This window comes from Lactuca serriola, chromosome 1, assembly GCF_051521515.1.
Source record: "Lactuca serriola cultivar US96UC23 chromosome 1, Lser_US96UC23_V15, whole genome shotgun sequence".
Lineage (NCBI taxonomy): Eukaryota > Viridiplantae > Streptophyta > Magnoliopsida > Asterales > Asteraceae > Lactuca > Lactuca serriola.
The window spans coordinates 207,427,587-207,449,670 of NC_136408.1; the positions used below are offsets into that span (position 1 = coordinate 207,427,587).

The 22,084-nt window shown below is 50.5% G+C and overlaps 66 non-coding genes across 66 annotated transcripts; all 66 read left to right on the forward strand.

Moving 5' to 3' along the window:
* Positions 1 to 14: 14 nt before the first annotated feature.
* Positions 15 to 133, forward strand: LOC145081643 (5S ribosomal RNA). Its single transcript, XR_013696190.1, has one exon. It is a non-coding gene; the product is annotated as a 5S ribosomal RNA (ribosomal RNA).
* Positions 134 to 352: 219 nt separating this feature from the next.
* Positions 353 to 471, forward strand: LOC145073437 (5S ribosomal RNA). The gene has a single exon (XR_013691361.1). It is a non-coding gene; the product is annotated as a 5S ribosomal RNA (ribosomal RNA).
* Positions 472 to 689: 218 nt separating this feature from the next.
* LOC145083623 (5S ribosomal RNA) lies at positions 690 to 808 on the forward strand. Its single transcript, XR_013698091.1, has one exon. It is a non-coding gene; the product is annotated as a 5S ribosomal RNA (ribosomal RNA).
* Positions 809 to 1,026: 218 nt separating this feature from the next.
* Positions 1,027 to 1,145, forward strand: LOC145083624 (5S ribosomal RNA). The gene has a single exon (XR_013698092.1). It is a non-coding gene; the product is annotated as a 5S ribosomal RNA (ribosomal RNA).
* Positions 1,146 to 1,363: 218 nt separating this feature from the next.
* On the forward strand, positions 1,364 to 1,482 carry LOC145081645 (5S ribosomal RNA). The gene has a single exon (XR_013696192.1). It is a non-coding gene; the product is annotated as a 5S ribosomal RNA (ribosomal RNA).
* Positions 1,483 to 1,701: 219 nt separating this feature from the next.
* On the forward strand, positions 1,702 to 1,820 carry LOC145085241 (5S ribosomal RNA). Its single transcript, XR_013699650.1, has one exon. It is a non-coding gene; the product is annotated as a 5S ribosomal RNA (ribosomal RNA).
* A 218-nt stretch (positions 1,821 to 2,038) lies between these two features.
* On the forward strand, positions 2,039 to 2,157 carry LOC145083625 (5S ribosomal RNA). Its single transcript, XR_013698093.1, has one exon. It is a non-coding gene; the product is annotated as a 5S ribosomal RNA (ribosomal RNA).
* A 218-nt stretch (positions 2,158 to 2,375) lies between these two features.
* Positions 2,376 to 2,494, forward strand: LOC145081646 (5S ribosomal RNA). The gene has a single exon (XR_013696193.1). It is a non-coding gene; the product is annotated as a 5S ribosomal RNA (ribosomal RNA).
* Positions 2,495 to 2,715: 221 nt separating this feature from the next.
* Positions 2,716 to 2,834, forward strand: LOC145085242 (5S ribosomal RNA). Its single transcript, XR_013699651.1, has one exon. It is a non-coding gene; the product is annotated as a 5S ribosomal RNA (ribosomal RNA).
* A 218-nt stretch (positions 2,835 to 3,052) lies between these two features.
* LOC145083627 (5S ribosomal RNA) lies at positions 3,053 to 3,171 on the forward strand. The gene has a single exon (XR_013698096.1). It is a non-coding gene; the product is annotated as a 5S ribosomal RNA (ribosomal RNA).
* A 219-nt stretch (positions 3,172 to 3,390) lies between these two features.
* LOC145076846 (5S ribosomal RNA) lies at positions 3,391 to 3,509 on the forward strand. The gene has a single exon (XR_013692824.1). It is a non-coding gene; the product is annotated as a 5S ribosomal RNA (ribosomal RNA).
* Positions 3,510 to 3,727: 218 nt separating this feature from the next.
* Positions 3,728 to 3,846, forward strand: LOC145081647 (5S ribosomal RNA). Its single transcript, XR_013696194.1, has one exon. It is a non-coding gene; the product is annotated as a 5S ribosomal RNA (ribosomal RNA).
* Positions 3,847 to 4,066: 220 nt separating this feature from the next.
* LOC145073442 (5S ribosomal RNA) lies at positions 4,067 to 4,185 on the forward strand. Its single transcript, XR_013691377.1, has one exon. It is a non-coding gene; the product is annotated as a 5S ribosomal RNA (ribosomal RNA).
* A 218-nt stretch (positions 4,186 to 4,403) lies between these two features.
* LOC145083628 (5S ribosomal RNA) lies at positions 4,404 to 4,522 on the forward strand. The gene has a single exon (XR_013698097.1). It is a non-coding gene; the product is annotated as a 5S ribosomal RNA (ribosomal RNA).
* Positions 4,523 to 4,740: 218 nt separating this feature from the next.
* Positions 4,741 to 4,859, forward strand: LOC145085243 (5S ribosomal RNA). The gene has a single exon (XR_013699652.1). It is a non-coding gene; the product is annotated as a 5S ribosomal RNA (ribosomal RNA).
* A 218-nt stretch (positions 4,860 to 5,077) lies between these two features.
* Positions 5,078 to 5,196, forward strand: LOC145081648 (5S ribosomal RNA). Its single transcript, XR_013696195.1, has one exon. It is a non-coding gene; the product is annotated as a 5S ribosomal RNA (ribosomal RNA).
* Positions 5,197 to 5,414: 218 nt separating this feature from the next.
* Positions 5,415 to 5,533, forward strand: LOC145083629 (5S ribosomal RNA). The gene has a single exon (XR_013698098.1). It is a non-coding gene; the product is annotated as a 5S ribosomal RNA (ribosomal RNA).
* Positions 5,534 to 5,751: 218 nt separating this feature from the next.
* On the forward strand, positions 5,752 to 5,870 carry LOC145085244 (5S ribosomal RNA). The gene has a single exon (XR_013699653.1). It is a non-coding gene; the product is annotated as a 5S ribosomal RNA (ribosomal RNA).
* Positions 5,871 to 6,088: 218 nt separating this feature from the next.
* Positions 6,089 to 6,207, forward strand: LOC145081649 (5S ribosomal RNA). Its single transcript, XR_013696196.1, has one exon. It is a non-coding gene; the product is annotated as a 5S ribosomal RNA (ribosomal RNA).
* Positions 6,208 to 6,425: 218 nt separating this feature from the next.
* On the forward strand, positions 6,426 to 6,544 carry LOC145081650 (5S ribosomal RNA). The gene has a single exon (XR_013696197.1). It is a non-coding gene; the product is annotated as a 5S ribosomal RNA (ribosomal RNA).
* Positions 6,545 to 6,762: 218 nt separating this feature from the next.
* On the forward strand, positions 6,763 to 6,881 carry LOC145081652 (5S ribosomal RNA). Its single transcript, XR_013696198.1, has one exon. It is a non-coding gene; the product is annotated as a 5S ribosomal RNA (ribosomal RNA).
* A 218-nt stretch (positions 6,882 to 7,099) lies between these two features.
* On the forward strand, positions 7,100 to 7,218 carry LOC145085676 (5S ribosomal RNA). The gene has a single exon (XR_013700067.1). It is a non-coding gene; the product is annotated as a 5S ribosomal RNA (ribosomal RNA).
* A 218-nt stretch (positions 7,219 to 7,436) lies between these two features.
* Positions 7,437 to 7,555, forward strand: LOC145084963 (5S ribosomal RNA). Its single transcript, XR_013699384.1, has one exon. It is a non-coding gene; the product is annotated as a 5S ribosomal RNA (ribosomal RNA).
* Positions 7,556 to 7,773: 218 nt separating this feature from the next.
* LOC145081653 (5S ribosomal RNA) lies at positions 7,774 to 7,892 on the forward strand. Its single transcript, XR_013696199.1, has one exon. It is a non-coding gene; the product is annotated as a 5S ribosomal RNA (ribosomal RNA).
* A 218-nt stretch (positions 7,893 to 8,110) lies between these two features.
* On the forward strand, positions 8,111 to 8,229 carry LOC145084582 (5S ribosomal RNA). Its single transcript, XR_013699023.1, has one exon. It is a non-coding gene; the product is annotated as a 5S ribosomal RNA (ribosomal RNA).
* Positions 8,230 to 8,447: 218 nt separating this feature from the next.
* On the forward strand, positions 8,448 to 8,566 carry LOC145081654 (5S ribosomal RNA). Its single transcript, XR_013696200.1, has one exon. It is a non-coding gene; the product is annotated as a 5S ribosomal RNA (ribosomal RNA).
* Positions 8,567 to 8,784: 218 nt separating this feature from the next.
* On the forward strand, positions 8,785 to 8,903 carry LOC145081655 (5S ribosomal RNA). The gene has a single exon (XR_013696201.1). It is a non-coding gene; the product is annotated as a 5S ribosomal RNA (ribosomal RNA).
* A 221-nt stretch (positions 8,904 to 9,124) lies between these two features.
* Positions 9,125 to 9,243, forward strand: LOC145081657 (5S ribosomal RNA). The gene has a single exon (XR_013696203.1). It is a non-coding gene; the product is annotated as a 5S ribosomal RNA (ribosomal RNA).
* Positions 9,244 to 9,461: 218 nt separating this feature from the next.
* Positions 9,462 to 9,580, forward strand: LOC145083387 (5S ribosomal RNA). The gene has a single exon (XR_013697863.1). It is a non-coding gene; the product is annotated as a 5S ribosomal RNA (ribosomal RNA).
* Positions 9,581 to 9,797: 217 nt separating this feature from the next.
* Positions 9,798 to 9,916, forward strand: LOC145083630 (5S ribosomal RNA). The gene has a single exon (XR_013698099.1). It is a non-coding gene; the product is annotated as a 5S ribosomal RNA (ribosomal RNA).
* Positions 9,917 to 10,134: 218 nt separating this feature from the next.
* LOC145083388 (5S ribosomal RNA) lies at positions 10,135 to 10,253 on the forward strand. Its single transcript, XR_013697864.1, has one exon. It is a non-coding gene; the product is annotated as a 5S ribosomal RNA (ribosomal RNA).
* Positions 10,254 to 10,474: 221 nt separating this feature from the next.
* LOC145081658 (5S ribosomal RNA) lies at positions 10,475 to 10,593 on the forward strand. Its single transcript, XR_013696204.1, has one exon. It is a non-coding gene; the product is annotated as a 5S ribosomal RNA (ribosomal RNA).
* Positions 10,594 to 10,811: 218 nt separating this feature from the next.
* On the forward strand, positions 10,812 to 10,930 carry LOC145083389 (5S ribosomal RNA). Its single transcript, XR_013697866.1, has one exon. It is a non-coding gene; the product is annotated as a 5S ribosomal RNA (ribosomal RNA).
* A 217-nt stretch (positions 10,931 to 11,147) lies between these two features.
* Positions 11,148 to 11,266, forward strand: LOC145083631 (5S ribosomal RNA). Its single transcript, XR_013698100.1, has one exon. It is a non-coding gene; the product is annotated as a 5S ribosomal RNA (ribosomal RNA).
* A 218-nt stretch (positions 11,267 to 11,484) lies between these two features.
* Positions 11,485 to 11,603, forward strand: LOC145083740 (5S ribosomal RNA). Its single transcript, XR_013698202.1, has one exon. It is a non-coding gene; the product is annotated as a 5S ribosomal RNA (ribosomal RNA).
* Positions 11,604 to 11,821: 218 nt separating this feature from the next.
* Positions 11,822 to 11,940, forward strand: LOC145081659 (5S ribosomal RNA). Its single transcript, XR_013696205.1, has one exon. It is a non-coding gene; the product is annotated as a 5S ribosomal RNA (ribosomal RNA).
* Positions 11,941 to 12,158: 218 nt separating this feature from the next.
* LOC145084965 (5S ribosomal RNA) lies at positions 12,159 to 12,277 on the forward strand. The gene has a single exon (XR_013699385.1). It is a non-coding gene; the product is annotated as a 5S ribosomal RNA (ribosomal RNA).
* A 218-nt stretch (positions 12,278 to 12,495) lies between these two features.
* On the forward strand, positions 12,496 to 12,614 carry LOC145084966 (5S ribosomal RNA). Its single transcript, XR_013699386.1, has one exon. It is a non-coding gene; the product is annotated as a 5S ribosomal RNA (ribosomal RNA).
* Positions 12,615 to 12,832: 218 nt separating this feature from the next.
* LOC145081660 (5S ribosomal RNA) lies at positions 12,833 to 12,951 on the forward strand. Its single transcript, XR_013696206.1, has one exon. It is a non-coding gene; the product is annotated as a 5S ribosomal RNA (ribosomal RNA).
* A 218-nt stretch (positions 12,952 to 13,169) lies between these two features.
* LOC145081661 (5S ribosomal RNA) lies at positions 13,170 to 13,288 on the forward strand. Its single transcript, XR_013696207.1, has one exon. It is a non-coding gene; the product is annotated as a 5S ribosomal RNA (ribosomal RNA).
* Positions 13,289 to 13,506: 218 nt separating this feature from the next.
* On the forward strand, positions 13,507 to 13,625 carry LOC145081662 (5S ribosomal RNA). Its single transcript, XR_013696208.1, has one exon. It is a non-coding gene; the product is annotated as a 5S ribosomal RNA (ribosomal RNA).
* A 219-nt stretch (positions 13,626 to 13,844) lies between these two features.
* LOC145081663 (5S ribosomal RNA) lies at positions 13,845 to 13,963 on the forward strand. Its single transcript, XR_013696209.1, has one exon. It is a non-coding gene; the product is annotated as a 5S ribosomal RNA (ribosomal RNA).
* A 218-nt stretch (positions 13,964 to 14,181) lies between these two features.
* On the forward strand, positions 14,182 to 14,300 carry LOC145083390 (5S ribosomal RNA). The gene has a single exon (XR_013697867.1). It is a non-coding gene; the product is annotated as a 5S ribosomal RNA (ribosomal RNA).
* A 217-nt stretch (positions 14,301 to 14,517) lies between these two features.
* LOC145081664 (5S ribosomal RNA) lies at positions 14,518 to 14,636 on the forward strand. The gene has a single exon (XR_013696210.1). It is a non-coding gene; the product is annotated as a 5S ribosomal RNA (ribosomal RNA).
* A 218-nt stretch (positions 14,637 to 14,854) lies between these two features.
* LOC145081665 (5S ribosomal RNA) lies at positions 14,855 to 14,973 on the forward strand. The gene has a single exon (XR_013696211.1). It is a non-coding gene; the product is annotated as a 5S ribosomal RNA (ribosomal RNA).
* A 218-nt stretch (positions 14,974 to 15,191) lies between these two features.
* LOC145081666 (5S ribosomal RNA) lies at positions 15,192 to 15,310 on the forward strand. Its single transcript, XR_013696212.1, has one exon. It is a non-coding gene; the product is annotated as a 5S ribosomal RNA (ribosomal RNA).
* Positions 15,311 to 15,528: 218 nt separating this feature from the next.
* LOC145084968 (5S ribosomal RNA) lies at positions 15,529 to 15,647 on the forward strand. Its single transcript, XR_013699388.1, has one exon. It is a non-coding gene; the product is annotated as a 5S ribosomal RNA (ribosomal RNA).
* Positions 15,648 to 15,866: 219 nt separating this feature from the next.
* LOC145084969 (5S ribosomal RNA) lies at positions 15,867 to 15,985 on the forward strand. Its single transcript, XR_013699389.1, has one exon. It is a non-coding gene; the product is annotated as a 5S ribosomal RNA (ribosomal RNA).
* A 219-nt stretch (positions 15,986 to 16,204) lies between these two features.
* Positions 16,205 to 16,323, forward strand: LOC145084713 (5S ribosomal RNA). The gene has a single exon (XR_013699145.1). It is a non-coding gene; the product is annotated as a 5S ribosomal RNA (ribosomal RNA).
* Positions 16,324 to 16,541: 218 nt separating this feature from the next.
* On the forward strand, positions 16,542 to 16,660 carry LOC145081668 (5S ribosomal RNA). The gene has a single exon (XR_013696214.1). It is a non-coding gene; the product is annotated as a 5S ribosomal RNA (ribosomal RNA).
* Positions 16,661 to 16,878: 218 nt separating this feature from the next.
* On the forward strand, positions 16,879 to 16,997 carry LOC145081669 (5S ribosomal RNA). Its single transcript, XR_013696215.1, has one exon. It is a non-coding gene; the product is annotated as a 5S ribosomal RNA (ribosomal RNA).
* Positions 16,998 to 17,215: 218 nt separating this feature from the next.
* Positions 17,216 to 17,334, forward strand: LOC145083391 (5S ribosomal RNA). The gene has a single exon (XR_013697868.1). It is a non-coding gene; the product is annotated as a 5S ribosomal RNA (ribosomal RNA).
* Positions 17,335 to 17,552: 218 nt separating this feature from the next.
* On the forward strand, positions 17,553 to 17,671 carry LOC145081670 (5S ribosomal RNA). Its single transcript, XR_013696216.1, has one exon. It is a non-coding gene; the product is annotated as a 5S ribosomal RNA (ribosomal RNA).
* A 218-nt stretch (positions 17,672 to 17,889) lies between these two features.
* Positions 17,890 to 18,008, forward strand: LOC145081671 (5S ribosomal RNA). The gene has a single exon (XR_013696217.1). It is a non-coding gene; the product is annotated as a 5S ribosomal RNA (ribosomal RNA).
* Positions 18,009 to 18,226: 218 nt separating this feature from the next.
* On the forward strand, positions 18,227 to 18,345 carry LOC145083393 (5S ribosomal RNA). Its single transcript, XR_013697870.1, has one exon. It is a non-coding gene; the product is annotated as a 5S ribosomal RNA (ribosomal RNA).
* Positions 18,346 to 18,564: 219 nt separating this feature from the next.
* LOC145082823 (5S ribosomal RNA) lies at positions 18,565 to 18,683 on the forward strand. The gene has a single exon (XR_013697326.1). It is a non-coding gene; the product is annotated as a 5S ribosomal RNA (ribosomal RNA).
* A 218-nt stretch (positions 18,684 to 18,901) lies between these two features.
* LOC145081672 (5S ribosomal RNA) lies at positions 18,902 to 19,020 on the forward strand. Its single transcript, XR_013696218.1, has one exon. It is a non-coding gene; the product is annotated as a 5S ribosomal RNA (ribosomal RNA).
* A 218-nt stretch (positions 19,021 to 19,238) lies between these two features.
* LOC145081673 (5S ribosomal RNA) lies at positions 19,239 to 19,357 on the forward strand. Its single transcript, XR_013696219.1, has one exon. It is a non-coding gene; the product is annotated as a 5S ribosomal RNA (ribosomal RNA).
* A 218-nt stretch (positions 19,358 to 19,575) lies between these two features.
* LOC145084970 (5S ribosomal RNA) lies at positions 19,576 to 19,694 on the forward strand. Its single transcript, XR_013699390.1, has one exon. It is a non-coding gene; the product is annotated as a 5S ribosomal RNA (ribosomal RNA).
* Positions 19,695 to 19,913: 219 nt separating this feature from the next.
* On the forward strand, positions 19,914 to 20,032 carry LOC145081674 (5S ribosomal RNA). Its single transcript, XR_013696220.1, has one exon. It is a non-coding gene; the product is annotated as a 5S ribosomal RNA (ribosomal RNA).
* A 219-nt stretch (positions 20,033 to 20,251) lies between these two features.
* Positions 20,252 to 20,370, forward strand: LOC145081675 (5S ribosomal RNA). The gene has a single exon (XR_013696221.1). It is a non-coding gene; the product is annotated as a 5S ribosomal RNA (ribosomal RNA).
* Positions 20,371 to 20,588: 218 nt separating this feature from the next.
* Positions 20,589 to 20,707, forward strand: LOC145081676 (5S ribosomal RNA). The gene has a single exon (XR_013696222.1). It is a non-coding gene; the product is annotated as a 5S ribosomal RNA (ribosomal RNA).
* Positions 20,708 to 20,924: 217 nt separating this feature from the next.
* Positions 20,925 to 21,043, forward strand: LOC145081678 (5S ribosomal RNA). The gene has a single exon (XR_013696223.1). It is a non-coding gene; the product is annotated as a 5S ribosomal RNA (ribosomal RNA).
* A 218-nt stretch (positions 21,044 to 21,261) lies between these two features.
* Positions 21,262 to 21,380, forward strand: LOC145081680 (5S ribosomal RNA). Its single transcript, XR_013696225.1, has one exon. It is a non-coding gene; the product is annotated as a 5S ribosomal RNA (ribosomal RNA).
* Positions 21,381 to 21,598: 218 nt separating this feature from the next.
* LOC145081681 (5S ribosomal RNA) lies at positions 21,599 to 21,717 on the forward strand. The gene has a single exon (XR_013696226.1). It is a non-coding gene; the product is annotated as a 5S ribosomal RNA (ribosomal RNA).
* A 218-nt stretch (positions 21,718 to 21,935) lies between these two features.
* Positions 21,936 to 22,054, forward strand: LOC145083394 (5S ribosomal RNA). The gene has a single exon (XR_013697872.1). It is a non-coding gene; the product is annotated as a 5S ribosomal RNA (ribosomal RNA).
* The last annotated feature ends 30 nt before the right edge of the window (positions 22,055 to 22,084 follow it).

Below are 22,084 nucleotides of genomic sequence, written 5' to 3' on the forward strand. Positions count from 1 at the left end.
ATGGATAGTATTTCGGGTGCGATCATACCAGCACTAATGCACCGGATCCCATCAGAACTCCGCAGTTAAGCGTGCTTGGGCGAGAGTAGTACTAGGATGGGTGACCCCCTGGGAAGTCCTCGTGTTGCACCCCCTTTTTCGTTGCCCGTTTGCGTTTTTTTAGGTTTTAGGTGCGTTTTTTTTTTTCTTTCTTGCTATGTCGATGCTCGGGCGGCATCCGGTTCATCGTTGATTGTTTCCGCGTTTCCCGAACGGAGCCGATCCCTCACGTGGGTCCCACGCCTCGCGTTCGAAAGCAAACGACGTTCTGCGTCTTGTAAGACATAAAAACAATAAGCATGGATAGTATTTCGGGTGCGATCATACAAGCACTAATGCACCGGATCCCATCACAACTCCGCAGTTAAGCGTGCTTGGGCGAGAGTAGTACTAGGATGGGTGACCCCCTGGGAAGTCCTCGTGTTGCACCCCCTTTTTCGTTGCCCGTTTGCGTTTTTTTAGGTTTTAGGTGCGTTTTTTTTTTCTTTCTTGCTATGTCTATGCTCGGGCGGCATCCGGTTCATCGTTGATTGTTTCCGCGTTTCCCGAACGGAGCCGATCCCTCACGTGGGTCCCACGCCTCGCGTACGAAAGCAAACGACGTTCTGCGTCTTGTAAGACATAAAAACAATAAGCATGGATAGTATTTCGGGTGCGATCATACCAGCACTAATGCACCGGATCCCATCAGAACTCTGCAGTTAAGCGTGCTTGGGCGAGAGTAGTACTAGGATGGGTGACCCCCTGGGAAGTCCTCGTGTTGCACCCCCTTTTTCGTTGCCCGTTTGCGTTTTTTTAGGTTTTAGGTGCGTTTTTTTTTTCTTTCTTGCTATGTCTATGCTCGGGCGGCATCCAGTTCATCGTTGATTGTTTCCGCGTTTCCCGAACGGAGCCGATCCCTCACGTGGGTCCCACGCCTCGCGTTCGAAAGCAAACGACGTTCTGCGTCTTGTAAGACATAAAAACAATAAGCATGGATAGTATTTCGGGTGCGATCATACCAGCACTAATGCACCGGATCCCATCAGAACTCTGCAGTTAAGCGTGCTTGGGCGAGAGTAGTACTAGGATGGGTGACCCCCTGGGAAGTCCTCGTGTTGCACCCCCTTTTTCGTTGCCCGTTTGCGTTTTTTTAGGTTTTAGGTGCGTTTTTTTTTTCTTTCTTGCTATGTCGATGCTCGGGCGGCATCCGGTTCATCGTTGATTGTTTCCGCGTTTCCCGAACGGAGCCGATCCCTCACGTGGGTCCCACGCCTCGCGTACGAAAGCAAACGACGTTCTGCGTCTTGTAAGACATAAAAACAATAAGCATGGATAGTATTTCGGGTGCGATCATACCAGCACTAATGCACCGGATCCCATCAGAACTCCGCAGTTAAGCGTGCTTGGGCGAGAGTAGTACTAGGATGGGTGACCCCCTGGGAAGTCCTCGTGTTGCACCCCCTTTTTCGTTGCCCGTTTGCGTTTTTTTAGGTTTTAGGTGCGTTTTTTTTTTTCTTTCTTGCTATGTCGATGCTCGGGCGGCATCCGGTTCATCGTTGATTGTTTCCGCGTTTCCCGAACGGAGCCGATCCCTCACGTGGGTCCCACGCCTCGCGTTCGAAAGCAAACGACGTTCTGCGTCTTGTAAGACATAAAAACAATAAGCATGGATAGTATTTCGGGTGCGATCATACCAGCACTAATGCACCGGATCCCATCACAACTCCGCAGTTAAGCGTGCTTGGGCGAGAGTAGTACTAGGATGGGTGACCCCCTGGGAAGTCCTCGTGTTGCACCCCCTTTTTCGTTGCCCGTTTGCGTTTTTTTAGGTTTTAGGTGCGTTTTTTTTTTCTTTCTTGCTATGTCTATGCTCGGGCGGCATCCGGTTCATCGTTGATTGTTTCCGCGTTTCCCGAACGGAGCCGATCCCTCACGTGGGTCCCACGCCTCGCGTACGAAAGCAAACGACGTTCTGCGTCTTGTAAGACATAAAAACAATAAGCATGGATAGTATTTCGGGTGCGATCATACCAGCACTAATGCACCGGATCCCATCAGAACTCTGCAGTTAAGCGTGCTTGGGCGAGAGTAGTACTAGGATGGGTGACCCCCTGGGAAGTCCTCGTGTTGCACCCCCTTTTTCGTTGCCCGTTTGCGTTTTTTTAGGTTTTAGGTGCGTTTTTTTTTTCTTTCTTGCTATGTCTATGCTCGGGCGGCATCCGGTTCATCGTTGATTGTTTCCGCGTTTCCCGAACGGAGCCGATCCCTCACGTGGGTCCCACGCCTCGCGTTCGAAAGCAAACGACGTTCTGCGTCTTGTAAGACATAAAAACAATAAGCATGGATAGTATTTCGGGTGCGATCATACCAGCACTAATGCACCGGATCCCATCAGAACTCCGCAGTTAAGCGTGCTTGGGCGAGAGTAGTACTAGGATGGGTGACCCCCTGGGAAGTCCTCGTGTTGCACCCCCTTTTTCGTTGCCCGTTTGCGTTTTTTTAGGTTTTAGGTGCGTTTTTTTTTTTTTCTTTCTTGCTATGTCGATGCTCGGGCGGCATCCGGTTCATCGTTGATTGTTTCCGCGTTTCCCGAACGGAGCCGATCCCTCACGTGGGTCCCACGCCTCGCGTTCGAAAGCAAACGACGTTCTGCGTCTTGTAAGACATAAAAACAATAAGCATGGATAGTATTTCGGGTGCGATCATACCAGCACTAATGCACCGGATCCCATCACAACTCCGCAGTTAAGCGTGCTTGGGCGAGAGTAGTACTAGGATGGGTGACCCCCTGGGAAGTCCTCGTGTTGCACCCCCTTTTTCGTTGCCCGTTTGCGTTTTTTTAGGTTTTAGGTGCGTTTTTTTTTTCTTTCTTGCTATGTCTATGCTCGGGCGGCATCCGGTTCATCGTTGATTGTTTCCGCGTTTCCCGAACGGAGCCGATCCCTCACGTGGGTCCCACGCCTCGCGTACGAAAGCAAACGACGTTCTGCGTCTTGTAAGACATAAAAACAATAAGCATGGATAGTATTTCGGGTGCGATCATACCAGCACTAATGCACCGGATCCCATCAGAACTCTGCAGTTAAGCGTGCTTGGGCGAGAGTAGTACTAGGATGGGTGACCCCCTGGGAAGTCCTCGTGTTGCACCCCCTTTTTCGTTGCCCGTTTGCGTTTTTTTAGGTTTTAGGTGCGTTTTTTTTTTTCTTTCTTGCTATGTCTATGCTCGGGCGGCATCCGGTTCATCGTTGATTGTTTCCGCGTTTCCCGAACGGAGCCGATCCCTCACGTGGGTCCCACGCCTCGCGTTCGAAAGCAAACGACGTTCTGCGTCTTGTAAGACATAAAAACAATAAGCATGGATAGTATTTCGGGTGCGATCATACCAGCACTAATGCACCGGATCCCATCACAACTCCGCAATTAAGCGTGCTTTGGCGAGAGTAGTACTAGGATGGGTGACCCCCTGGGAAGTCCTCGTGTTGCACCCCCTTTTTCGTTGCCCGTTTGCGTTTTTTTAGGTTTTAGGTGCGTTTTTTTTTTCTTTCTTGCTATGTCGATGCTCGGGCGGCATCCGGTTCATCGTTGATTGTTTCCGCGTTTCCCGAACGGAGCCGATCCCTCACGTGGGTCCCACGCCTCGCGTACGAAAGCAAACGACGTTCTGCGTCTTGTAAGACATAAAAACAATAAGCATGGATAGTATTTCGGGTGCGATCATACCAGCACTAATGCACCGGATCCCATCAGAACTCCGCAGTTAAGCGTGCTTGGGCGAGAGTAGTACTAGGATGGGTGACCCCCTGGGAAGTCCTCGTGTTGCACCCCCTTTTTCGTTGCCCGTTTGCGTTTTTTTAGGTTTTAGGTGCGTTTTTTTTTTTTCTTTCTTGCTATGTCGATGCTCGGGCGGCATCCGGTTCATCGTTGATTGTTTCCGCGTTTCCCGAACGGAGCCGATCCCTCACGTGGGTCCCACGCCTCGCGTTCGAAAGCAAACGACGTTCTGCGTCTTGTAAGACATAAAAACAATAAGCATGGATAGTATTTCGGGTGCGATCATACAAGCACTAATGCACCGGATCCCATCACAACTCCGCAGTTAAGCGTGCTTGGGCGAGAGTAGTACTAGGATGGGTGACCCCCTGGGAAGTCCTCGTGTTGCACCCCCTTTTTCGTTGCCCGTTTGCGTTTTTTTAGGTTTTAGGTGCGTTTTTTTTTTCTTTCTTGCTATGTCTATGCTCGGGCGGCATCCGGTTCATCGTTGATTGTTTCCGCGTTTCCCGAACGGAGCCGATCCCTCACGTGGGTCCCACGCCTCGCGTACGAAAGCAAACGACGTTCTGCGTCTTGTAAGACATAAAAACAATAAGCATGGATAGTATTTCGGGTGCGATCATACCAGCACTAATGCACCGGATCCCATCAGAACTCTGCAGTTAAGCGTGCTTGGGCGAGAGTAGTACTAGGATGGGTGACCCCCTGGGAAGTCCTCGTGTTGCACCCCCTTTTTCGTTGCCCGTTTGCGTTTTTTTAGGTTTTAGGTGCGTTTTTTTTTTCTTTCTTGCTATGTCTATGCTCGGGCGGCATCCAGTTCATCGTTGATTGTTTCCGCGTTTCCCGAACGGAGCCGATCCCTCACGTGGGTCCCACGCCTCGCGTTCGAAAGCAAACGACGTTCTGCGTCTTGTAAGACATAAAAACAATAAGCATGGATAGTATTTCGGGTGCGATCATACCAGCACTAATGCACCGGATCCCATCACAACTCCGCAGTTAAGCGTGCTTGGGCGAGAGTAGTACTAGGATGGGTGACCCCCTGGGAAGTCCTCGTGTTGCACCCCCTTTTTCGTTGCCCGTTTGCGTTTTTTTAGGTTTTAGGTGCGTTTTTTTTTTCTTTCTTGCTATGTCGATGCTCGGGCGGCATCCGGTTCATCGTTGATTGTTTCCGCGTTTCCCGAACGGAGCCGATCCCTCACGTGGGTCCCACGCCTCGCGTACGAAAGCAAACGACGTTCTGCGTCTTGTAAGACATAAAAACAATAAGCATGGATAGTATTTCGGGTGCGATCATACCAGCACTAATGCACCGGATCCCATCAGAACTCCGCAGTTAAGCGTGCTTGGGCGAGAGTAGTACTAGGATGGGTGACCCCCTGGGAAGTCCTCGTGTTGCACCCCCTTTTTCGTTGCCCGTTTGCGTTTTTTTAGGTTTTAGGTGCGTTTTTTTTTTCTTTCTTGCTATGTCTATGCTCGGGCGGCATCCGGTTCATCGTTGATTGTTTCCGCGTTTCCCGAACGGAGCCGATCCCTCACGTGGGTCCCACGCCTCGCGTACGAAAGCAAACGACGTTCTGCGTCTTGTAAGACATAAAAACAATAAGCATGGATAGTATTTCGGGTGCGATCATACCAGCACTAATGCACCGGATCCCATCAGAACTCTGCAGTTAAGCGTGCTTGGGCGAGAGTAGTACTAGGATGGGTGACCCCCTGGGAAGTCCTCGTGTTGCACCCCCTTTTTCGTTGCCCGTTTGCGTTTTTTTAGGTTTTAGGTGCGTTTTTTTTTTCTTTCTTGCTATGTCTATGCTCGGGCGGCATCCAGTTCATCGTTGATTGTTTCCGCGTTTCCCGAACGGAGCCGATCCCTCACGTGGGTCCCACGCCTCGCGTTCGAAAGCAAACGACGTTCTGCGTCTTGTAAGACATAAAAACAATAAGCATGGATAGTATTTCGGGTGCGATCATACCAGCACTAATGCACCGGATCCCATCACAACTCCGCAGTTAAGCGTGCTTGGGCGAGAGTAGTACTAGGATGGGTGACCCCCTGGGAAGTCCTCGTGTTGCACCCCCTTTTTCGTTGCCCGTTTGCGTTTTTTTAGGTTTTAGGTGCGTTTTTTTTTTCTTTCTTGCTATGTCGATGCTCGGGCGGCATCCGGTTCATCGTTGATTGTTTCCGCGTTTCCCGAACGGAGCCGATCCCTCACGTGGGTCCCACGCCTCGCGTACGAAAGCAAACGACGTTCTGCGTCTTGTAAGACATAAAAACAATAAGCATGGATAGTATTTCGGGTGCGATCATACCAGCACTAATGCACCGGATCCCATCAGAACTCCGCAGTTAAGCGTGCTTGGGCGAGAGTAGTACTAGGATGGGTGACCCCCTGGGAAGTCCTCGTGTTGCACCCCCTTTTTCGTTGCCCGTTTGCGTTTTTTTAGGTTTTAGGTGCGTTTTTTTTTTCTTTCTTGCTATGTCTATGCTCGGGCGGCATCCGGTTCATCGTTGATTGTTTCCGCGTTTCCCGAACGGAGCCGATCCCTCACGTGGGTCCCACGCCTCGCGTTCGAAAGCAAACGACGTTCTGCGTCTTGTAAGACATAAAAACAATAAGCATGGATAGTATTTCGGGTGCGATCATACCAGCACTAATGCACCGGATCCCATCAGAACTCCGCAGTTAAGCGTGCTTGGGCGAGAGTAGTACTAGGATGGGTGACCCCCTGGGAAGTCCTCGTGTTGCACCCCCTTTTTCGTTGCCCGTTTGCGTTTTTTTAGGTTTTAGGTGCGTTTTTTTTTTCTTTCTTGCTATGTCTATGCTCGGGCGGCATCCGGTTCATCGTTGATTGTTTCCGCGTTTCCCGAACGGAGCCGATCCCTCACGTGGGTCCCACGCCTCGCGTACGAAAGCAAACGACGTTCTGCATCTTGTAAGACATAAAAACAATAAGCATGGATAGTATTTCGGGTGCGATCATACCAGCACTAATGCACCGGATCCCATCAGAACTCCGCAGTTAAGCGTGCTTGGGCGAGAGTAGTACTAGGATGGGTGACCCCCTGGGAAGTCCTCGTGTTGCACCCCCTTTTTCGTTGCCCGTTTGCGTTTTTTTAGGTTTTAGGTGCGTTTTTTTTTTCTTTCTTGCTATGTCTATGCTCGGGCGGCATCCGATTCATCGTTGATTGTTTCCGCGTTTCCCGAACGGAGCCGATCCCTCACGTGGGTCCCACGCTTCGCGTACGAAAGCAAACGACGTTCTGCGTCTTGTAAGACATAAAAACAATAAGCATGGATAGTATTTCGGGTGCGATCATACCAGCACTAGTGCACCGGATCCCATCAGAACTCCGCAGTTAAGCGTTCTTGGGCGATAGTAGTACTAGGATGGGTGACCCCCTGGGAAGTCCTCGTGTTGCACCCCCTTTTTCGTTGCCCGTTTGCGTTTTTTTAGGTTTTAGGTGCGTTTTTTTTTTCTTTCTTGCTATGTCTATGCTCGGGCGGCATCCGATTCATCGTTGATTGTTTCCGCGTTTCCCGAACGGAGCCGATCCCTCACGTGCGTCCCACGCTTCGCGTACGAAAGCAAACGACGTTCTGCGTCTTGTAAGACATAAAAACAATAAGCATGGATAGTATTTCGGGTGCGATCATACCAGCACTAGTGCACCGGATCCCATCAGAACTCCGCAGTTAAGCGTTCTTGGGCGAGAGTAGTACTAGGATGGGTGACCCCCTGGGAAGTCCTCGTGTTGCACCCCCTTTTTCGTTGCCCGTTTGCGTTTTTTTAGGTTTTAGGTGCGTTTTTTTTTTCTTTCTTGCTATGTCTATGCTCGGGCGGCATCCGGTTCATCGTTGATTGTTTCCGCGTTTCCCGAACGGAGCCGATCCCTCACGTGGGTCCCACGCCTCGCGTTCGAAAGCAAACGACGTTCTGCGTCTTGTAAGACATAAAAACAATAAGCATGGATAGTATTTCGGGTGCGATCATACCAGCACTAATGCACCGGATCCCATCAGAACTCCGCAGTTAAGCGTGCTTGGGCGAGAGTAGTACTAGGATGGGTGACCCCCTGGGAAGTCCTCGTGTTGCACCCCCTTTTTCGTTGCCCGTTTGCGTTTTTTTAGGTTTTAGGTGCGTTTTTTTTTTCTTTCTTGCTATGTCTATGCTCAGGCGGCATCCGGTTCATCGTTGATTGTTTCCGCGTTTCCCGAACGGAGCCGATCCCTCACGTGGGTCCCACGCCTCGCGTTCGAAAGCAAACGACGTTCTGCGTCTTGTAAGACATAAAAACAATAAGCATGGATAGTATTTCGGGTGCGATCATACCAGCACTAATGCACCGGATCCCATCAGAACTCCGCAATTAAGCGTGCTTGGGCGAGAGTAGTACTAGGATGGGTGACCCCCTGGGAAGTCCTCGTGTTGCACCCCCTTTTTCGTTGCCCGTTTGCGTTTTTTTAGGTTTTAGGTGCGTTTTTTTTTTCTTTCTTGCTATGTCTATGCTCGGGCGGCATCCGGTTCATCGTTGATTGTTTCCGCGTTTCCCGAACGGAGCCGATCCCTCACGTGGGTCCCACGCCTCGCGTTCGAAAGCAAACGACGTTCTGCGTCTTGTAAGACATAAAAACAATAAGCATGGATAGTATTTCGGGTGCGATCATACCAGCACTAATGCACCGGATCCCATCAGAACTCCGCAGTTAAGCGTGCTTGGGCGAGAGTAGTACTAGGATGGGTGACCCCCTGGGAAGTCCTCGTGTTGCACCCCCTTTTTCGTTGCCCGTTTGCGTTTTTTTAGGTTTTAGGTGCGTTTTTTTTTTCTTTCTTGCTATGTCTATGCTCGGGCGGCATCCGGTTCATCGTTGATTGTTTCCGCGTTTCCCGAACGGAGCCGATCCCTCACGTGGGTCCCACGCCTCGCGTTCGAAAGCAAACGACGTTCTGCGTCTTGTAAGACATAAAAACAATAAGCATGGATAGTATTTCGGGTGCGATCATACCAGCACTAATGCACCGGATCCCATCAGAACTCCGCAGTTAAGCGTGCTTGGGCGAGAGTAGTACTAGGATGGGTGACCCCCTGGGAAGTCCTCGTGTTGCACCCCCTTTTTCGTTGCCCGTTTGCGTTTTTTTAGGTTTTAGGTGCGTTTTTTTTTTTTTCTTTCTTGCTATGTCTATGCTCGGGCGGCATCCGGTTCATCGTTGATTGTTTCCGCGTTTCCCGAACGGAGCCGATCCCTCACGTGGGTCCCACGCCTCGCGTACGAAAGCAAACGACGTTCTGCGTCTTGTAAGACATAAAAACAATAAGCATGGATAGTATTTCGGGTGCGATCATACCAGCACTAATGCACCGGATCCCATCAGAACTCCGCAGTTAAGCGTGCTTGGGCGAGAGTAGTACTAGGATGGGTGACCCCCTGGGAAGTCCTCGTGTTGCACCCCCTTTTTCGTTGCCCGTTTGCGTTTTTTTAGGTTTTAGGTGCGTTTTTTTTTTCTTTCTTGCTATGTCTATGCTCGGGCGGCATCCGGTTCATCGTTGATTGTTTCCGCGTTTCCCGAACGGAGCCGATCCCTCACGTGGGTCCCACGCCTCGCGTACGAAAGCAAACGACGTTCTGCGTCTTGTAAGACATAAAAACAATAAGCATGGATAGTATTTCGGGTGCGATCATACCAGCACTAATTCACCGGATCCCATCAGAACTCCGCAGTTAAGCGTGCTTGGGCGAGAGTAGTACTAGGATGGGTGACCCCCTGGGAAGTCCTCGTGTTGCACCCCCTTTTTCGTTGCCCGTTTGCGTTTTTTTAGGTTTTAGGTGCGTTTTTTTTTCTTTCTTGCTATGTCTATGCTCGGGCGGCATCCGCTTCATCGTTGATTGTTTCCGCGTTTCCCGAACGGAGCCGATCCCTCACGTGGGTCCCACGCCTCGCGTACGAAAGCAAACGACGTTCTGCGTCTTGTAAGACATAAAAACAATAAGCATGGATAGTATTTCGGGTGCGATCATACCAGCACTAATGCACCGGATCCCATCAGAACTCTGCAGTTAAGCGTGCTTGGGCGAGAGTAGTACTAGGATGGGTGACCCCCTGGGAAGTCCTCGTGTTGCACCCCCTTTTTCGTTGCCCGTTTGCGTTTTTTTAGGTTTTAGGTGCGTTTTTTTTTTCTTTCTTGCTATGTCTATGCTCGGGCGGCATCCGGTTCATCGTTGATTGTTTCCGCGTTTCCCGAACGGAGCCGATCCCTCACGTGGGTCCCACGCCTCGCGTTCGAAAGCAAACGACGTTCTGCGTCTTGTAAGACATAAAAACAATAAGCATGGATAGTATTTCGGGTGCGATCATACCAGCACTAATTCACCGGATCCCATCAGAACTCCGCAGTTAAGCGTGCTTGGGCGAGAGTAGTACTAGGATGGGTGACCCCCTGGGAAGTCCTCGTGTTGCACCCCCTTTTTCGTTGCCCGTTTGCGTTTTTTTAGGTTTTAGGTGCGTTTTTTTTTTTTTCTTTCTTGCTATGTCTATGCTCGGGCGGCATCCGGTTCATCGTTGATTGTTTCCGCGTTTCCCGAACGGAGCCGATCCCTCACGTGGGTCCCACGCCTCGCGTACGAAAGCAAACGACGTTCTGCGTCTTGTAAGACATAAAAACAATAAGCATGGATAGTATTTCGGGTGCGATCATACCAGCACTAATGCACCGGATCCCATCAGAACTCCGCAGTTAAGCGTGCTTGGGCGAGAGTAGTACTAGGATGGGTGACCCCCTGGGAAGTCCTCGTGTTGCACCCCCTTTTACGTTGCCCGTTTGCGTTTTTTTAGGTTTTAGGTGCGTTTTTTTTTTCTTTCTTGCTATGTCTATGCTCGGGCGGCATCCGGTTCATCGTTGATTGTTTCCGCGTTTCCCGAACGGAGCCGATCCCTCACGTGGGTCCCACGCCTCGCGTACGAAAGCAAACGACGTTCTGCGTCTTGTAAGACATAAAAACAATAAGCATGGATAGTATTTCGGGTGCGATCATACCAGCACTAATTCACCGGATCCCATCAGAACTCCGCAGTTAAGCGTGCTTGGGCGAGAGTAGTACTAGGATGGGTGACCCCCTGGGAAGTCCTCGTGTTGCACCCCCTTTTTCGTTGCCCGTTTGCGTTTTTTTAGGTTTTAGGTGCGTTTTTTTTTCTTTCTTGCTATGTCTATGCTCGGGCGGCATCCGCTTCATCGTTGATTGTTTCCGCGTTTCCCGAACGGAGCCGATCCCTCACGTGGGTCCCACGCCTCGCGTACGAAAGCAAACGACGTTCTGCGTCTTGTAAGACATAAAAACAATAAGCATGGATAGTATTTCGGGTGCGATCATACCAGCACTAATGCACCGGATCCCATCAGAACTCTGCAGTTAAGCGTGCTTGGGCGAGAGTAGTACTAGGATGGGTGACCCCCTGGGAAGTCCTCGTGTTGCACCCCCTTTTTCGTTGCCCGTTTGCGTTTTTTTAGGTTTTAGGTGCGTTTTTTTTTTCTTTCTTGCTATGTCTATGCTCGGGCGGCATCCGGTTCATCGTTGATTGTTTCCGCGTTTCCCGAACGGAGCCGATCCCTCACGTGGGTCCCACGCCTCGCGTACGAAAGCAAACGACGTTCTGCGTCTTGTAAGACATAAAAACAATAAGCATGGATAGTATTTCGGGTGCGATCATACCAGCACTAATGCACCGGATCCCATCAGAACTCCGCAGTTAAGCGTGCTTGGGCGAGCGTAGTACTAGGATGGGTGACCCCCTGGGAAGTCCTCGTGTTGCACCCCCTTTTTCGTTGCCCGTTTGCGTTTTTTTAGGTTTTAGGTGCGTTTTTTTTTTCTTTCTTGCTATGTCTATGCTCGGGCGGCATCCGGTTCATCGTTGATTGTTTCCGCGTTTCCCGAACGGAGCCGATCCCTCACGTGGGTCCCACGCCTCGCGTACGAAAGCAAACGACGTTCTGCATCTTGTAAGACATAAAAACAATAAGCATGGATAGTATTTCGGGTGCGATCATACCAGCACTAATGCACCGGATCCCATCAGAACTCCGCAGTTAAGCGTGCTTGGGCGAGAGTAGTACTAGGATGGGTGACCCCCTGGGAAGTCCTCGTGTTGCACCCCCTTTTTCGTTGCCCGTTTGCGTTTTTTTAGGTTTTAGGTGCGTTTTTTTTTTCTTTCTTGCTATGTCTATGCTCGGGCGGCATCCGATTCATCGTTGATTGTTTCCGCGTTTCCCGAACGGAGCCGATCCCTCACGTGGGTCCCACGCTTCGCGTACGAAAGCAAACGACGTTCTGCGTCTTGTAAGACATAAAAACAATAAGCATGGATAGTATTTCGGGTGCGATCATACCAGCACTAGTGCACCGGATCCCATCAGAACTCCGCAGTTAAGCGTTCTTGGGCGAGAGTAGTACTAGGATGGGTGACCCCCTGGGAAGTCCTCGTGTTGCACCCCCTTTTTCGTTGCCCGTTTGCGTTTTTTTAGGTTTTAGGTGCGTTTTTTTTTTCTTTCTTGCTATGTCTATGCTCGGGCGGCATCCGATTCATCGTTGATTGTTTCCGCGTTTCCCGAACGGAGCCGATCCCTCACGTGCGTCCCACGCTTCGCGTACGAAAGCAAACGACGTTCTGCGTCTTGTAAGACATAAAAACAATAAGCATGGATAGTATTTCGGGTGCGATCATACCAGCACTAGTGCACCGGATCCCATCAGAACTCCGCAGTTAAGCGTTCTTGGGCGAGAGTAGTACTAGGATGGGTGACCCCCTGGGAAGTCCTCGTGTTGCACCCCCTTTTTCGTTGCCCGTTTGCGTTTTTTTAGGTTTTAGGTGCGTTTTTTTTTTCTTTCTTGCTATGTCTATGCTCGGGCGGCATCCGGTTCATCGTTGATTGTTTCCGCGTTTCCCGAACGGAGCCGATCCCTCACGTGGGTCCCACGCCTCGCGTTCGAAAGCAAACGACGTTCTGCGTCTTGTAAGACATAAAAACAATAAGCATGGATAGTATTTCGGGTGCGATCATACCAGCACTAATGCACCGGATCCCATCAGAACTCCGCAGTTAAGCGTGCTTGGGCGAGAGTAGTACTAGGATGGGTGACCCCCTGGGAAGTCCTCGTGTTGCACCCCCTTTTTCGTTGCCCGTTTGCGTTTTTTTAGGTTTTAGGTGCGTTTTTTTTTTCTTTCTTGCTATGTCTATGCTCGGGCGGCATCCGGTTCATCGTTGATTGTTTCCGCGTTTCCCGAACGGAGCCGATCCCTCACGTGGGTCCCACGCCTCGCGTTCGAAAGCAAACGACGTTCTGCGTCTTGTAAGACATAAAAACAATAAGCATGGATAGTATTTCGGGTGCGATCATACCAGCACTAATGCACCGGATCCCATCAGAACTCCGCAGTTAAGCGTGCTTGGGCGAGAGTAGTACTAGGATGGGTGACCCCCTGGGAAGTCCTCGTGTTGCACCCCCTTTTTCGTTGCCCGTTTGCGTTTTTTTAGGTTTTAGGTGCGTTTTTTTTTTCTTTCTTGCTATGTCTATGCTCGGGCGGCATCCGGTTCATCGTTGATTGTTTCCGCGTTTCCCGAACGGAGCCGATCCCTCACGTGGGTCCCACGCCTCGCGTTCGAAAGCAAACGACGTTCTGCGTCTTGTAAGACATAAAAACAATAAGCATGGATAGTATTTCGGGTGCGATCATACCAGCACTAATGCACCGGATCCCATCAGAACTCCGCAGTTAAGCGTGCTTGGGCGAGAGTAGTACTAGGATGGGTGACCCCCTGGGAAGTCCTCGTGTTGCACCCCCTTTTTCGTTGCCCGTTTGCGTTTTTTTAGGTTTTAGGTGCGTTTTTTTTTTTCTTTCTTGCTATGTCTATGCTCGGGCGGCATCCGGTTCATCGTTGATTGTTTCCGCGTTTCCCGAACGGAGCCGATCCCTCACGTGGGTCCCACGCCTCGCGTACGAAAGCAAACGACGTTCTGCGTCTTGTAAGACATAAAAACAATAAGCATGGATAGTATTTCGGGTGCGATCATACCAGCACTAATGCACCGGATCCCATCAGAACTCCGCAGTTAAGCGTGCTTGGGCGAGAGTAGTACTAGGATGGGTGACCCCCTGGGAAGTCCTCGTGTTGCACCCCCTTTTTCGTTGCCCGTTTGCGTTTTTTTAGGTTTTAGGTGCGTTTTTTTTTTCTTTCTTGCTATGTCTATGCTCGGGCGGCATCCGGTTCATCGTTGATTGTTTCCGCGTTTCCCGAACGGAGCCGATCCCTCACGTGGGTCCCACGCCTCGCGTACGAAAGCAAACGACGTTCTGCGTCTTGTAAGACATAAAAACAATAAGCATGGATAGTATTTCGGGTGCGATCATACCAGCACTAATTCACCGGATCCCATCAGAACTCCGCAGTTAAGCGTGCTTGGGCGAGAGTAGTACTAGGATGGGTGACCCCCTGGGAAGTCCTCGTGTTGCACCCCCTTTTTCGTTGCCCGTTTGCGTTTTTTTAGGTTTTAGGTGCGTTTTTTTTTCTTTCTTGCTATGTCTATGCTCGGGCGGCATCCGCTTCATCGTTGATTGTTTCCGCGTTTCCCGAACGGAGCCGATCCCTCACGTGGGTCCCACGCCTCGCGTACGAAAGCAAACGACGTTCTGCGTCTTGTAAGACATAAAAACAATAAGCATGGATAGTATTTCGGGTGCGATCATACCAGCACTAATGCACCGGATCCCATCAGAACTCCGCAGTTAAGCGTGCTTGGGCGAGAGTAGTACTAGGATGGGTGACCCCCTGGGAAGTCCTCGTGTTGCACCCCCTTTTTCGTTGCCCGTTTGCGTTTTTTTAGGTTTTAGGTGCGTTTTTTTTTTCTTTCTTGCTATGTCTATGCTCGGGCGGCATCCGGTTCATCGTTGATTGTTTCCGCGTTTCCCGAACGGAGCCGATCCCTCACGTGGGTCCCACGCCTCGCGTTCGAAAGCAAACGACGTTCTGCGTCTTGTAAGACATAAAAACAATAAGCATGGATAGTATTTCGGGTGCGATCATACCAGCACTAATGCACCGGATCCCATCAGAACTCCGCAGTTAAGCGTGCTTGGGCGAGAGTAGTACTAGGATGGGTGACCCCCTGGGAAGTCCTCGTGTTGCACCCCCTTTTTCGTTGCCCGTTTGCGTTTTTTTAGGTTTTAGGTGCGTTTTTTTTTTCTTTCTTGCTATGTCTATGCTCGGGCGGCATCCGGTTCATCGTTGATTGTTTCCGCGTTTCCCGAACGGAGCCGATCCCTCACGTGGGTCCCACGCCTCGCGTACGAAAGCAAACGACGTTCTGCATCTTGTAAGACATAAAAACAATAAGCATGGATAGTATTTCGGGTGCGATCATACCAGCACTAATGCACCGGATCCCATCAGAACTCCGCAGTTAAGCGTGCTTGGGCGAGAGTAGTACTAGGATGGGTGACCCCCTGGGAAGTCCTCGTGTTGCACCCCCTTTTTCGTTGCCCGTTTGCGTTTTTTTAGGTTTTAGGTGCGTTTTTTTTTTCTTTCATGCTATGTCTATGCTCGGGCGGCATCCGATTCATCGTTGATTGTTTCCGCGTTTCCCGAACGGAGCCGATCCCTCACGTGGGTCCCACGCTTCGCGTACGAAAGCAAACGACGTTCTGCGTCTTGTAAGACATAAAAACAATAAGCATGGATAGTATTTCGGGTGCGATCATACCAGCACTAGTGCACCGGATCCCATCAGAACTCCGCAGTTAAGCGTTCTTGGGCGAGAGTAGTACTAGGATGGGTGACCCCCTGGGAAGTCCTCGTGTTGCACCCCCTTTTTCGTTGCCCGTTTGCGTTTTTTTAGGTTTTAGGTGCGTTTTTTTTTTTCTTTCTTGCTATGTCTATGCTCGGGCGGCATCCGATTCATCGTTGATTGTTTCCGCGTTTCCCGAACGGAGCCGATCCCTCAAGTGCGTCCCACGCTTCGCGTACGAAAGCAAACGACGTTCTGCGTCTTGTAAGACATAAAAACAATAAGCATGGATAGTATTTCGGGTGCGATCATACCAGCACTAGTGCACCGGATCCCATCAGAACTCCGCAGTTAAGCGTTCTTGGGCGAGAGTAGTACTAGGATGGGTGACCCCCTGGGAAGTCCTCGTGTTGCACCCCCTTTTTCGTTGCCCGTTTGCGTTTTTTTAGGTTTTAGGTGCGTTTTTTTTTTTCTTTCTTGCTATGTCTATGCTCGGGCGGCATCCGGTTCATCGTTGATTGTTTCCGCGTTTCCCGAACGGAGCCGATCCCTCACGTGGGTCCCACGCCTCGCGTTCGAAAGCAAACGACGTTCTGCGTCTTGTAAGACATAAAAACAATAAGCATGGATAGTATTTCGGGTGCGATCATAGCAGCACTAATGCACCGGATCCCATCAGAACTCCGCAGTTAAGCGTGCTTGGGCGAGAGTAGTACTAGGATGGGTGACCCCCTGGGAAGTCCTCGTGTTGCACCCCCTTTTTCGTTGCCCGTTTGCGTTTTTTTAGGTTTTAGGTGCGTTTTTTTTTTCTTTCTTGCTATGTCTATGCTCGGGCGGCATCCGGTTCATCGTTGATTGTTTCCGCGTTTCCCGAACGGAGCCGATCCCTCACGTGGGTCCCACGCCTCGCGTTCGAAAGCAAACGACGTTCTGCGTCTTGTAAGACATAAAAACAATAAGCATGGATAGTATTTCGGGTGCGATCATACCAGCACTAATGCACCGGATCCCATCAGAACTCCGCAGTTAAGCGTGCTTGGGCGAGAGTAGTACTAGGATGGGTGACCCCCTGGGAAGTCCTCGTGTTGCACCCCCTTTTTCGTTGCCCGTTTGCGTTTTTTTAGGTTTTAGGTGCGTTTTTTTTTTCTTTCTTGCTATGTCTATGCTCGGGCGGCATCCGGTTCATTGTTGATTGTTTCCGCGTTTCCCGAACGGAGCCGATCCCTCACGTGGGTCCCACGCCTCGCGTACGAAAGCAAACGACGTTCTGCGTCTTGTAAGACATAAAAACAATAAGCATGGATAGTATTTCGGGTGCGATCATACCAGCACTAATGCACCGGATCCCATCAGAACTCCGCAGTTAAGCGTGCTTGGGCGAGAGTAGTACTAGGATGGGTGACCCCCTGGGAAGTCCTCGTGTTGCACCCCCTTTTTCGTTGCCCGTTTGCGTTTTTTTAGGTTTTAGGTGCGTTTTTTTTTTCTTTCTTGCTATGTCTATGCTCGGGCGGCATCCGGTTCATCGTTGATTGTTTCCGCGTTTCCCGAACGGAGCCGATCCCTCACGTGGGTCCCACGCCTCGCGTACGAAAGCAAACGACGTTCTGCGTCTTGTAAGACATAAAAACAATAAGCATGGATAGTATTTCGGGTGCGATCATACCAGCACTAATTCACCGGATCCCATCAGAACTCCGCAGTTAAGCGTGCTTGGGCGAGAGTAGTACTAGGATGGGTGACCCCCTGGGAAGTCCTCGTGTTGCACCCCCTTTTTCGTTGCCCGTTTGCGTTTTTTTAGGTTTTAGGTGCGTTTTTTTTTTCTTTCTTGCTATGTCTATGCTCGGGCGGCATCCGCTTCATCGTTGATTGTTTCCGCGTTTCCCGAACGGAGCCGATCCCTCACGTGGGTCCCACGCCTCGCGTACGAAAGCAAACGACGTTCTGCGTCTTGTAAGACATAAAAACAATAAGCATGGATAGTATTTCGGGTGCGATCATACCAGCACTAATGCACCGGATCCCATCAGAACTCCGCAGTTAAGCGTGCTTGGGCGAGAGTAGTACTAGGATGGGTGACCCCCTGGGAAGTCCTCGTGTTGCACCCCCTTTTTCGTTGCCCGTTTGCGTTTTTTTAGGTTTTAGGTGCGTTTTTTTTTTCTTTCTTGCTATGTCTATGCTCGGGCGGCATCCGGTTCATCGTTGATTGTTTCCGCGTTTCCCGAACGGAGCCGATCCCTCACGTGGGTCCCACGCCTCGCGTTCGAAAGCAAACGACGTTCTGCGTCTTGTAAGACATAAAAACAATAAGCATGGATAGTATTTCGGGTGCGATCATACCAGCACTAATGCACCGGATCCCATCAGAACTCCGCAGTTAAGCGTGCTTGGGCGAGAGTAGTACTAGGATGGGTGACCCCCTGGGAAGTCCTCGTGTTGCACCCCCTTTTTCGTTGCCCGTTTGCGTTTTTTTAGGTTTTAGGTGCGTTTTTTTTTTCTTTCTTGCTATGTCTATGCTCGGGCGGCATCCGGTTCATCGTTGATTGTTTCCGCGTTTCCCGAACGGAGCCGATCCCTCACGTGGGTCCCACGCCTCGCGTACGAAAGCAAACGACGTTCTGCGTCTTGTAAGACATAAAAACAATAAGCATGGATAGTATTTCGGGTGCGATCATACCAGCACTAATTCACCGGATCCCATCAGAACTCCGCAGTTAAGCGTGCTTGGGCGAGAGTAGTACTAGGATGGGTGACCCCCTGGGAAGTCCTCGTGTTGCACCCCCTTTTTCGTTGCCCGTTTGCGTTTTTTTAGGTTTTAGGTGCGTTTTTTTTTTTCTTTCTTGCTATGTCTATACTCGGGCGGCATCCGCTTCATCGTTGATTGTTTCCGCGTTTCCCGAACGGAGCCGATCCCTCACGTGGGTCCCACGCCTCGCGTACGAAAGCAAACGACGTTCTGCGTCTTGTAAGACATAAAAACAATAAGCATGGATAGTATTTCGGGTGCGATCATACCAGCACTAATGCACCGGATCCCATCAGAACTCCGCAGTTAAGCGTGCTTGGGCGAGAGTAGTACTAGGATGGGTGACCCCCTGGGAATTCCTCGTGTTGCACCCCCTTTTTCGTTGCCCGTTTGCGTTTTTTTAGGTTTTAGGTGCGTTTTTTTTTTCTTTCTTGCTATGTCTATGCTCGGGCGGCATCCGGTTCATCGTTGATTGTTTCCGCGTTTCCCGAACGGAGCCGATCCCTCACGTGGGTCCCACGCCTCGCGTTCGAAAGCAAACGACGTTCTGCGTCTTGTAAGACATAAAAACAATAAGCATGGATAGTATTTCGGGTGCGATCATACCAGCACTAATGCACCGGATCCCATCAGAACTCCGCAGTTAAGCGTGCTTGGGCGAGAGTAGTACTAGGATGGGTGACCCCCTGGGAAGTCCTCGTGTTGCACCCCCTTTTTCGTTGCCCGTTTGCGTTTTTTTAGGTTTTAGGTGCGTTTTTTTTTTCTTTCTTGCTATGTCTATGCTCGGGCGGCATCCGGTTCATCGTTGATTGTTTCCGCGTTTCCCGAACGGAGCCGATCCCTCACGTGGGTCCCACGCCTCGCGTACGAAAGCAAACGACGTTCTGCATCTTGTAAGACATAAAAACAATAAGCATGGATAGTATTTCGGGTGCGATCATACCAGCACTAATGCACCGGATCCCATCAGAACTCCGCAGTTAAGCGTGCTTGGGCGAGAGTAGTACTAGGATGGGTGACCCCCTGGGAAGTCCTCGTGTTGCACCCCCTTTTTCGTTGCCCGTTTGCGTTTTTTTAGGTTTTAGGTGCGTTTTTTTTTTCTTTCTTGCTATGTCTATGCTCGGGCGGCATCCGATTCATCGTTGATTGTTTCCGCGTTTCCCGAACGGAGCCGATCCCTCACGTGGGTCCCACGTTTCGCGTACGAAAGCAAACGACGTTCTGCGTCTTGTAAGACATAAAAACAATAAGCATGGATAGTATTTCGGGTGCGATCATACCAGCACTAGTGCACCGGATCCCATCAGAACTCCGCAGTTAAGCGTTCTTGGGCGAGAGTAGTACTAGGATGGGTGACCCCCTGGGAAGTCCTCGTGTTGCACCCCCTTTTTCGTTGCCCGTTTGCGTTTTTTTAGGTTTTAGGTGCGTTTTTTTTTTTCTTTCTTGCTATGTCTATGCTCGGGCGGCATCCGGTTCATCGTTGATTGTTTCCGCGTTTCCCGAACGGAGCCGATCCCTCACGTGGGTCCCACGCCTCGCGTTCGAAAGCAAACGACGTTCTGCGTCTTGTAAGACATAAAAACAATAAGCATGGATAGTATTTCGGGTGCGATCATACCAGCACTAATGCACCGGATCCCATCAGAACTCCGCAGTTAAGCGTGCTTGGGCGAGAGTAGTACTAGGATGGGTGACCCCCTGGGAAGTCCTCGTGTTGCACCCCCTTTTTCGTTGCCCGTTTGCGTTTTTTTAGGTTTTAGGTGCGTTTTTTTTTTTCTTTCTTGCTATGTCTATGCTCGGGCGGCATCCGGTTCATCGTTGATTGTTTCCGCGTTTCCCGAACGGAGCCGATCCCTCACGTGGGTCCCACGCCTCGCGTACGAAAGCAAACGACGTTCTGCGTCTTGTAAGACATAAAAACAATAAGCATGGATAGTATTTCGGGTGCGATCATACCAGCACTAATGCACCGGATCCCATCAGAACTCCGCAGTTAAGCGTGCTTGGGCGAGAGTAGTACTAGGATGGGTGACCCCCTGGGAAGTCCTCGTGTTGCACCCCCTTTTTCGTTGCCCGTTTGCGTTTTTTTAGGTTTTAGGTGCGTTTTTTTTTTCTTTCTTGCTATGTCTATGCTCGGGCGGCATCCGGTTCATCGTTGATTGTTTCCGCGTTTCCCGAACGGAGCCGATCCCTCACGTGGGTCCCACGCCTCGCGTACGAAAGCAAACGACGTTCTGCGTCTTGTAAGACATAAAAACAATAAGCATGGATAGTATTTCGGGTGCGATCATACCAGCACTAATGCACCGGATCCCATCAGAACTCCGCAGTTAAGCGTGCTTGGGCGAGAGTAGTACTAGGATGGGTGACCCCCTGGGAAGTCCTCGTGTTGCACCCCCTTTTTCGTTGCCCGTTTGCGTTTTTTTAGGTTTTAGGTGCGTTTTTTTTTCTTTCTTGCTATGTCTATGCTCGGGCGGCATCCGCTTCATCGTTGATTGTTTCCGCGTTTCCCGAACGGAGCCGATCCCTCACGTGGGTCCCACGCCTCGCGTACGAAAGCAAACGACGTTCTGCGTCTTGTAAGACATAAAAACAATAAGCATGGATAGTATTTCGGGTGCGATCATACCAGCACTAATGCACCGGATCCCATCAGAACTCCGCAGTTAAGCGTGCTTGGGCGAGAGTAGTACTAGGATGGGTGACCCCCTGGGAAGTCCTCGTGTTGCACCCCCTTTTTCGTTGCCCGTTTGCGTTTTTTTAGGTTTTAGGTGCGTTTTTTTTTTCTTTCTTGCTATGTCTATGCTCGGGCGGCATCCGGTTCATCGTTGATTGTTTCCGCGTTTCCCGAACGGAGCCGATCCCTCACGTGGGTCCCACGCCTCGCGTTCGAAAGCAAACGACGTTCTGCGTCTTGTAAGACATAAAAACAATAAGCATGGATAGTATTTCGGGTGCGATCATACCAGCACTAATGCACCGGATCCCATCAGAACTCCGCAGTTAAGCGTGCTTGGGCGAGAGTAGTACTAGGATGGGTGACCCCCTGGGAAGTCCTCGTGTTGCACCCCCTTTTTCGTTGCCCGTTTGCGTTTTTTTAGGTTTTAGGTGCGTTTTTTTTTTCTTTCTTGCTATGTCTATGCTCGGGCGGCATCCGGTTCATCGTTGATTGTTTCCGCGTTTCCCGAACGGAGCCGATCCCTCACGTGGGTCCCACGCCTCGCGTACGAAAGCAAACGACGTTCTGCGTCTTGTAAGACATAAAAACAATAAGCATGGATAGTATTTCGGGTGCGATCATACCAGCACTAATGCACCGGATCCCATCAGAACTCCGCAGTTAAGCGTGCTTGGGCGAGAGTAGTACTAGGATGGGTGACCCCCTGGGAAGTCCTCGTGTTGCACCCCCTTTTTCGTTGCCCGTTTGCGTTTTTTTAGGTTTTAGGTGCGTTTTTTTTTTCTTTCTTGCTATGTCTATGCTCGGGCGGCATCCGGTTCATCGTTGATTGTTTCCGCGTTTCCCGAACGAAGCCGATCCCTCACGTGGGTCCCACGCCTCGCGTACGAAAGCAAACGACGTTCTGCGTCTTGTAAGACATAAAAACAATAAGCATGGATAGTATTTCGGGTGCGATCATACCAGCACTAATTCACCGGATCCCATCAGAACTCCGCAGTTAAGCGTGCTTGGGCGAGAGTAGTACTAGGATGGGTGACCCCCTGGGAAGTCCTCGTGTTGCACCCCCTTTTTCGTTGCCCGTTTGCGTTTTTTTAG